The sequence below is a fragment of the Furipterus horrens genome, unplaced genomic scaffold (genome assembly GCF_987537825.1).
Source record: "Furipterus horrens unplaced genomic scaffold, mFurHor1.1.pri manual_scaffold_1, whole genome shotgun sequence".
NCBI classification, from domain to species: Eukaryota; Metazoa; Chordata; class Mammalia; order Chiroptera; family Furipteridae; genus Furipterus; species Furipterus horrens.
This window is the reverse complement of record NW_028327171.1, coordinates 180357756-180368367: the sequence shown is the minus strand read 5'-3', so window position 1 is coordinate 180368367 and position 10612 is coordinate 180357756. Positions and strand designations below refer to the sequence as shown.

The 10612-nt window shown below is 34.6% G+C and overlaps 1 pseudogene; it reads right to left on the bottom strand.

Moving 5' to 3' along the window:
* Window positions 1–1815: 1815 nt before the first annotated feature.
* Window positions 1816–7755, bottom strand: LOC150022373 (eukaryotic translation initiation factor 3 subunit J-like; annotated as a pseudogene).
* Between the last annotated feature and the right edge of the window lie 2857 nt (window positions 7756–10612).

The window sequence follows — 10612 nt, the reverse complement described above, 5'->3', positions numbered from 1 at the left end:
TTCAGTTTAAAATGAATTAAATATTATTTACATAGTTAAGAAACAGATGATACATTTCCACCAGTTAGAAACTCATTTTTATTTTAAAAAGTTGATTTTAAATTCAGTACATGTCATTATTAACTACTAGGGAAATCTTAGCCTTTTTCTAACTTAAAACAATCTATTTTCTAAAATTATTCTTGTGTAGTCACTGCTTTCTGCTAATTTCTCAAATGAATTGGACAGTCCTGTCTTCCATTTAGTGGTCTACAGAGCTGTGATTGACGTTCTCACTTCATATGTAAGAGAAATTAAATCAGCTTTGTTCTGTCCCCACTTTGAGTCTGTGACAGTTTCAAAAAAAGACTAACTACAAATTTAGCTAAACTGTTTAAAAGAAAATACATAATAAAGATTATTCAATCTATGCTTACAGTGATAACCTGACTTATAAGCTCAATTACTCCAAATAAATAGTTCTTCTAGGTATTTAATTAGGCTTCAGAATCTAAACAACCAGATAATTTCCCCAAATAAATGACATGAGGAAGGCAGCCCTTTACTTTTGTTGCTCTAGGGTGACATTATTCAGGGCCTGACAAATCATTTTTGTTTTAAAGTCATTAATTACTCATCAAGCACTTATTAAGCTCTGTAAGTATATAGAGAACTCTAGTCCCAGGAGTTGAGCTCTATACTGTCCAAAAATATCTATTGGGAGGTAATACAAAATTTAAGTCTTCACAGTAGTAATTTTATTAGATTAGATTCTTTATAAAACATTGCAGATGTCTTCATTGTTAACACAACAATTTACCAAACTGTAGTTAATTGGTGCAGCTTGTTGAGTATGTTTTATAAAGGAAAGGAAATGCCAAAACCCTGTTTAATGTTGTTCCACTGCAGCCTAGGAAAACAAAGAAGATTTGTTTCTCAGACACTTAAATCATGCAAAGAAAACAGGGCTTCCCTCCCCCATCTGAAGTGCTCCATCAGTAAAGTCTGATAAACGAGACAGTCTGCATTTGAGAGATTCCACAGCTTACAATGCAATAACAGAGAGGTTTACTTTCTTAAGCTTCAAAGTTGGAGGGTTTTGGTAATTTAATTTTTAAATATCAAACTAGTGCTTTTCAGCTGCTATGTATCTTCACTCTGAGATAAGCAGTCTTCTTCACAATGTATGTTAATCCATGGAAGTCGCAGCTGACCTGAGAGAAACAAACTCTTTTCTGGAATATTGTTACATATATTGGGTGCATAGGTTCAAGGCCATAGCTTAACATTAGTCATGTATAAAGGCATATGCACCATATGCATCCGATATAAGTAACAATATTTAAGAAAAGAGTTTGTATCTCTCAGATTAGCCATGACGTCTTAATACCCTCACTCTCAATTTTAAGACAAAGCACAGCTCGTGACCTCACTGCAAATTGCTTTTCTTGACAAGTTATGAGTAGTTCAAGGTTAAGGCTGTATTGCTAAATTGGGCTGGTCAATACTACACATTTTTTGGTCATATTTCAATCTTTCTTTCTTATTTAGTGATTCTTGCTATAGAATCAGATAGCAACAATGACAACATTATTAAGTTTGTTTTCTTAAACGAGGGTTAAGTAGCGACTGAGGTTTCCAATTTTAACCCCTTGTCAGTAAGACCCAAGTTCCTCATTTTCACGTTAGTACCTAAGTGTCAACGGTTAAATAAACAGCACAAAAGACACTGCACTTCTGATTGTAGCATTTGGCAGAACTGAAAGAGAAGGGAGTTGTGCTGCATGTTGAAGGGATTGTGGGTAACAGAAAGAAGACACCAGAGAAGATAAAATGTCACATGAAATCTTCATTGTCTTGGACATATCCTCCATCATAATTACTGCAGTCTGCCAGATTGCCTTTCATGGTGGTCTTTAATCCCCCTCCAGGAACCAGACCTCTCTTCTTCTCTCTGGCTTTGCTTTGCTAAAGATAAACGAGTTAATTCATGAGACTTTATCTACCATGTGAAACTTATCAAAGAGATAGCAAAGCCTCTGGTCTCAGAAAAATTTTAGTTCTCTAGGGAAGATACCTGACCTAATCCAGGGTAATTTCTATTATTATTTCAGAAACCAGGACTGTGAACATGTTTGTAAAAAAAGTGTTACTGGCAGACATGGAGTCCTTGCTGTATCTAAAGAAAAATAATTTCGAGACCCAGGAGGGAGGATGTGGCTTTGTTGTATGGTTAATCGATGATGTACAATTAAGGGGTACCCCTCCTGGTTTCCCAATGTCCCCATCTTGACATGGAAAAAGTCCAGTTTTGTCTTCAGTAGGGCCAGGATGAAGGTCACTGCCCTGAGTTTCTGCTCCATATTAAAGTACAGTACAGGCCACCATCCAGCTAGCTCAAGATTTGTTTCCAGCTACAATACATTGCTGTGAAGTCCCCACAGCCATAAGCCACATAGCTGTGAAGAGAACACATAAACACAAGGGATGAGGGCAGGTCACATATGTGTGTGTGGAGAGAGAGAGACAGAGAGAGAGAGAGAGAGAGAGAGAGAGAGAGAGAGAGAGAGAGAGAGAGAGAGACTGACTTTGTTCTCCTGGGGTTATAGCCAGAATCTTGTTCTTGGAATAGGAGCCCTTTCAAAATAACACACCAATTTTCCAGGCTTCCATGAACTATAGATAGACCCACCTTTCAACCAATCCCTTCTTTTCCTAGGCTAGACTAATGGGCCTCTTTGGTTGTGTATCTGCCCCTGCACCCCACAACAACCCAGTACCTAACGGAGTGGGGGAAAGAGGAGTGTTAATTCTCTTGGCAGACCACTGCTGTAATCTACTGGGATGTGAAGCTGCAGCTTCCTGTGAGGCAAAAAGGCTCCTGCTTTCTGGTTTATTAAGATCAGTGTCTAGTTTCCTGTTGCTCTCCTTTCCCAGCTAAATACCTACAGAAGCCAAAGGACAGTAAATACCAATCACACTCATTTTATTCCAATTTAAATGGCATTGGTGGATCGCTTGACCTTTAAGTTTCCCAGGCTTGCTGATAGTATTACACCTGCACCGCCATCCTAACACACATCGCTCCGCACGGTTGCTCTTTCCTTTTCTTGCTTCTGTTTTCTCTACAATCAGTCAGGTAATTGGTGATCTTTTCAAGTCATCAATTGCCAATAAAACACACACATCTTGAACTAAGACTTCCAAAAAACAGTTATAATATATTGACTTTTCATATTGTGTAACTATCTTTTAGTAACTTTACAAACCTGTGAAGTCATCTCTTGAAAATAAGTTCATATCTATTCCATAAATTGTATTAGTAATACCAAAAGTTTTTTTTTGTTTTGTTTTGTTTTGTTTTTGCTATTTTTAGGTCTGATTCTTCCTGTACTTTTATTTAGCCACAGTTTATCTCCTAATTATTCTGCTGGTAGCACTTTAGGTTCTTCTAACCGCTTTTTAATTTCTTTTTGCCTTTTCTTTTGTTGCTACTCTTTTATCTTCTGTTATCTTTTTCTTCTCTGAAATTTTTACTTCTGGCTTTACTTCTGCTTCCTCTTTTTTACGTCATCATCAACATCTCATTTACTCTTAACATTCTCACCCTTGTTTCCCCAGCAGTCCCTGGGGGCAGTTCCCCAATCCTGCGGCTTTCACACTGGGTCTTCCACGGAGAATGTGCCCACCTCCCAGCAGTCAGAGGCTGCCCGTTGTCATGTTGAGCCAGATGTCTGCATGGAATGTTTTTGAAGGATGCACACAAAAACCGTTTGTGTCTAGAAGGAAGCTGGGACTTGTGGAAACAGTGGGAAAAAAACTTATTTTACCTTATATAATCTCTCTTCCTTATCTAATATATGTTATACATAAAATTATAATAAAAGTATTTTATTAACATAGATATGAGATAATGAGTGCCTTTGGGTGGTTAAACTTGAAATGCAATTAAGAAATAAAGTAGTAAGTGTAGTTTAGATATGAATAGTTAAAATATATATATTAGATGGTCCATATTTCTGGATTAGTATCTGCTTAGCTTAGTGATCAGATTCTATCAAGTTCATTATACTTTATTATCAATTTCTAAATTTCATGAGAAATATATTTGCCTGTCTGACAGACAACATCAGTATCCACTAGTCCATATGGAGGCAGCAGGATCAGGAGCTCTCAGTCTGAACTGTGAGTGAGGTTTCCCAAATCAGACTCCAGGATATAGCTGGAATTTATATCCATATGGTTAAATTTTTTTGTTCATGAATTAATCACTTTTTAAAATATTCCTCCTAATAAAAGTATTAAAATATATTTAAATTAACATTATAATCAGTAAAATGTTTCCTTTAAATATAAAATTTTTATAATATTCAAGTAAATATTTTCTACTTCAGCATCTGTTGTGAATTACAATCTATTCCATGCTGCCATGCATCCCACACACAGAGTGACAGAAGCATATGATAGATGTTTCTGTTCCTTACTGCTTGGCCATGTCTGAAGCCACATCTCCTGACTTGGCTAAGATCTTTTTTTTTTTTTTTTAGTTCCAACATTATTTTTAATTCATTAGTTTGGCACACTAGAATAAGAAGTAATATGGAACATATTCTATACCTTAAGGACTAGCCATAAAATTACAGACATAGAGTTCATTTCTAAAACAGTCCCTTCAGCGGACCAAAGCCAGTGTGACTCAACTGGACAAGGATTAGTCACAGAAAACTGTGCTTTTGTTTTCTTTCCCCTCACCCCCTCTCAGTGTCTCATTTTATCAGCCAATAAGATGTAAATAAAAGCATATGCAATTTTTCTTAATCAACTAACATTTTTTTCTGATAAAGTGTTTAATAATAGAGTTTTATTAATACATTCATAGAGAAACTTGCTCTTTAAAGAAACTGTAATTAATCTTTTAGAGTTGTAAAATATAATGCCTGATATTTTTCTTTCTAAATTTTTAAGATGCTATATAACAGATTCTTTTTGAATGCAGTTAATTAAATAACATCATGAATTATTGATCTCATTCATGTTTACTAATGTTGCAAATCTGTATCATTTTATTATATAGGTTACAGTGAGCAAAGATTTGGTAGACCTTCTTAAGTATAAATTAAAGGGAACATAGAGCAAGTCATTATCTCAAAATTTTATAAATTTACAAAACTTTCTTCTTAGGAGTTCAGCTAACAATTCCAGAACATAATTGGGAGTTGCTCCGTAAGTTAGACATAGAATTACCATACATTACACAATTCCATTCCTATGTATTATATATACAAAGGAGAAATAAAAACATATATCCTCACAAAATAATTTGTATACCAATGTTTATAACAACATTATTCATAAAAGCCAAAAGTAGAAAAAAACCAAATACCCATCAACTGACAACAGATAAACCCAAATGTAGTGTACCTTATAATTAGATATTATTTAGCCTTAAAAAAGAATAAAGTACTGATACATAATACAACATGGGTCAACTTTGAATACACTTTGCAAGGTGAGGGAAGTAATTCACAAAACATCACATAGCATATGATCTCATTCATATGAAAGTCCAACTTAAGGAAGTCTACAATGGTTGCTTAAGGCTGAACAATATGGGAAATAATATCTAAGGGGTACTGGGTTTCTTTTGAGGTCATGAAATGTTGTGAAATTGACTGGTAAAGGCGGTAATATTTACACATATATGTGACTACTAAAAATTACTGAATTATGTAATTAAATGGGTGAGATATGACATGAATTATGTAATTATATCTCAATAAAACTATTAAAATTTTCTCAAGGAAGAAAAAAATTGGTGTAGCTACTCAAGATTGTTATTGGGGCAAAATCATCTGGCCATCCCTCCCTTTCATGCAGCTTTGGTCATTAGGCTCTCAATACAACTCCTTCACCTGTAACTTATGACCACATTCCAGTAGAAAAAGTAGCATAAGCTGTGTAGCCTTATAACAGGAAAGCAAAAACTTACCAGAAACCCTCATTGCTTTGCCTTTGGGGCCAGAAATATGATCATCTTCAGCAGCAAGAGGGAATGGGAACTCAGTATCTTTACCTGGACCCTTTTCCACATCAAACAAAGTCTGGAGAATGTATATTAGGCAGGTAGTTTGAAGAATATGTCACAAATTTATATTAATAAGAAATAATTGAATTTTGTAAGTCACTTTTCACTAGGGACAAAAATTCAAGAGATTTTTTTAAAATAATGTTATGATTTTAGGCTACTGTTATCCATCTTCACAGGTAATTTTTTTAAATAGCAAAAATCACATAGGAAAAAGAAGTTGACATTTATTTGCTTTTTATAATTTTCTTTATACATTCACAAAACTTCATGAATTTATGAATTCAGTATCATTGATTAAAGATATTTTATTGCTCGTGTCCTCTCAAGTTGCTGGGCTATCTAATAGATACATAGCCATCTAATTCTATGATACCATAGAGGCCATTTTAACTAACAGCATGGGGTTTAGGGATATTTCACACTGAAGTTTATATTTGTACCAATTTTTAAAGAAATGTATTTCTAACCAGAGAAGAGGAGAGAGAGCAATAAATGCCAGAACAATGGTTGCTACACCCAGGGGTATTTTATAAAAGTGGTATTGCAGGAAATGACAAAGACTTAGCAGAGTACGCAGGAAGGGCATGAGGTGGAGGCAGCTGCTAAAGTAGGCTGAGGTGCTAATTACATGGATCTGACTCTATAGACCTTGTGAAGTATGCGGACAGTGTAAGAATTAGAAGAGGTCGTGTGCATGTTATAAATCACAAATAATTTCATAAATGCAGCAATGAAGAGTGCATGGTTTATATTCTTAGAATCCTGAAAAAGGAGTCCTTATAAAGTTCAGAAGAAATTTAGTAGCTCTTTGGCCTAAAGTTTGCAATTACTTCACATCTAAAAGATTTAATATATTGGAGTGCACACCCAATGTGGAGGTAGGAAGGTTATAAAATATGTTTTAAAATGTATTTATAAAAAATGGAATGCATCTGTTAAAATTAATTTTTTCATTGAAATGTATAAACACTTATGAGCATGGATTCCAATAAAAAGATTACTTTTTTGAAACATACTTATATTACTTTATTTTTTCATTATTTATTCTTATTACTAAGATTTGTTTATTCTCTTTTATATAATGTTGCAATCAACTGGCAGTTGTAATTGTTATTATTCATAGGGTTTTTTTTTGAGGAAAAATGTAACTAAAATAACAGCTATTTTATTATAATATACAAGACCTTTTTATATATTTTTAGAATATTTTATAATATTTACTTACTCGATTATAACAATAACTTTGTTTGTTTGTTCATTGTTCTGTTTTATTGTGGAGAGTTTGATGGAAACCCCTTGAGATTTACTTGAATTATAAATCTGGAAATTTCTAGAACATTTCAGGTATAATTTTAATATGAAAACATCTATAAAATATTTTTAACATAAAGCTTAGATTTTTTTCTGACCTAGTAGGAATTCTAGAAATAGCACAATTAGAGTAAAATTTGCTTTTTACTTCAGTTATATTTGAAAGAGAAAGATATGGTAATTCTATAAAATAGTCATTACCATATTTAAACCAATGCTGCAATCAGCATTCCTACTTTTAGTTATTTACCACCATTTACTATTGCAGTGAATTCTACTGGCCTAGATGGACTCTTTCCCAGGTGCAGAGAGCTATTTTCTGTCTCTTTTCCTGGGCAGCACAGCATATGGGTGACACCTGGAACAGCTGTAGCCATTTTGCGAGCACGATGGAACGTGTGTAAGGCCGAAGGTGACATGGGAAGGCAGAGATGAGAGAATCACTGCGAAATAGAGTTGGAACTCTGAATAAATTATTCCTGAAGACTTCTTACTTCTAAATTTTTAAGTTTCACATGAGCTGGTACAAACCTTTCATTGTTTAAAAAGTTTTAATAGACCTTTCTATTACAAGTGAAAACCACATAACTGACACAGATTGGAATATTCTGAACTTAGAAATAAAATTGTATCTATTTATGTTGTTCTTGTATCATAAGAAACAGTGTGATATAAAAGAAAGAGAGGGACATGAGCTCCAATTTAGTCCCATGTACAGAGTGTCTTGGGCATTGAATAAGCGCTGAAATAGAGGATTGCATAAAAATCTCTGTCTCACTTCAAAGAGAGTTACTACAGAGAAAACTAGTACATAAATAGAGAATTATACTAAAATATGGTCTCTGTGTGTGCATGTACACATGTATGTGCAGGTGCAAATGCTATATTTAGGATGTTCATGAAGGAGAGGCAATACATTCAACTTCTGAGGGTCTCCGAAACAACTAGTCATTACTAAAGTGAAGAAAGCGGGACGACTAAACACATGAACAAATGCATAAAGTAATAAGATGACAAATGTTATCATGGGGTTATTTGGCTATAACACAGAATGTAAAGCAAGCATCAGTGAGATGAATTTGCAGAGTTAGGTCATAAATAGATGATGCGCATTGTTCTGAGAAGTTAAGGCTTTAACATTGTAAGATGGAAAGTAACAGTTGTTTTGAACAAGACTATTAAAACATTGGATCTACTGGTATTTACTGAACTCAACAAAGCATGTGGGATATCTTCAGAGACGGACACAGGAAGAAAGAAACCATGCACATATATGAGGAGAGTGTCATTCACAATAAAGATCCTGAAAGTTAAGGCATTTTTTATTCGGACAATCACTTAATGACAAACATTTAAAAGAATACCATGCCTCCAATTGAAGACACGATAGAGCAAATCAGTAGAGTTTTATGTATTTCACATTTTGTTTAAACTTAGAGGAAACTCTGTTGTTTGACAGAATTAAGAAAGATGGTGATTAATGCTGAAGAGATGGACAGCAGCATAGCAAGTCATGAACTGCCAGAAAAGTCTGTTTTCTTCAGCCAGAAATATGTCAGGTGCCTCACATTTTTTTGCCATTTTGCACATGCATTATGTTCATGAGTGACCCCAAAAGTGCCTCAACTATTGATTTGGATGTTCTAAATAAAGTAGTGATTGTTATATTTGCAAGTATCGGTTCCACAAGTGATGAGGATCAGCTGTACATGAATGCACTCTAAATTTTAAAGTGAAAAGTAAAAATATGAGACATTCTTGCCTATCAGTACTTTCTCCTCCCCCCACTCCATCTTTCCTTTCCAGAAGCTACTTTTAGTTTTCTGTGTATTTACAATGTGTACTTACAAAAATAAATATAATTTTTAAACAAATTTATCTCACAATAAATAAAACAGCCCATCTTGAGTTTCCAGTTTCACATGTAAAGGCTTGAAAGTTGACACTCCTTTCTAACAAGGGGAAAATTAAAGAAACTGAAAAATCAACAACTCTTCTTGGATCCATAAGAGAGGGGAACACACAGGGAAAACCACTGCCCCCAAAATCGGAGAGTTGGAAAAAACTGAGAGTCCTGGTTTACCAGAGGAGAGGCTCACCAGCTGAAACGGCCCCAAGAACCAGCCTGCAGGTAGGAAAACATGAACTGTAATTAATAAATTCCTGAAGGCTCATTGTGGACAAGTCTGGGAGTTAAAAACTTCAGGAGGAACCTAGCCATGGGAATGTCACCCACAGTATAGTAAGATTTACCTACAAAATTTCAACCAGGTTCCCACAATACATATCAGAGAAAAATCCCTTTACCCTTCCAGCAGGAGAAAGGGAAAAAAAAAAAAAACAGTTTTGAAATGCACCATTTTCATAGTAAGGCCTACCATCAGAGAAAACTAGTTAATCAGAGCTTAACCTGCTGGTATATTATTAGATCCTAACTGACCTTTAGGACAGAAAATACCTAACTCTAGCCCACTCTAGCAATTTTGTTACATGTGATGGAGAAAAGAACTAAGAAACTCTTGTGCAGTTTATAGTCCAGAGGCACAGGCTCACTACAAGACTGAAATCTAATTTTAGGATTATAGAATGCTTTGCCTTTCTCCACCCCTTATTACTAAGGCCTATTTACAACAATTCCTTTACCCAGTACATCATGTCCAACTGTCAAGAAAAAAATTACAAGGCATACCAAGGGGCAGAAAACACAATTGGAAGAGACAGAGCAGACATCAGAACTAGACATGGCAGGATGTTGGAATGATCAGACTGAGAGTTCAAAACAACTTTAATACGCTAAGAGCTCTAAGAACAGATGGGTAATGTAAACAAAGAAATAGAAATCCTAAGAAAGAAACAAAAAGAAATGCTACAGATAAAAACATTGTGACAGAACTGAAGAATGTGTTTGATGAGTTTATTAGTAGACTGAAAACAGCTGAGAAAAGAAGCTCTGATCTAGAAGATACAGTAATAGAATCTTTTTGGCTTGGAAACCAAAAAACAAGAAGAAAGTAAAGGACAGGATATTCAAAAAGTTGAAACAACTACAAAAGATGTAATATGCAGAATGGGAATAGGAAGAAAAGGAGAAAAAACAAGAGATGAAATATTTGAAACAATAGTGATTGAGAATTTCCCAAATTAACATGAGTACCCAATCACAAGTCCAGGAAGCACAGAGAATGAACTGGACAAATGTATAAACAAAACAAACAGATAAAAACAAAAAATAAA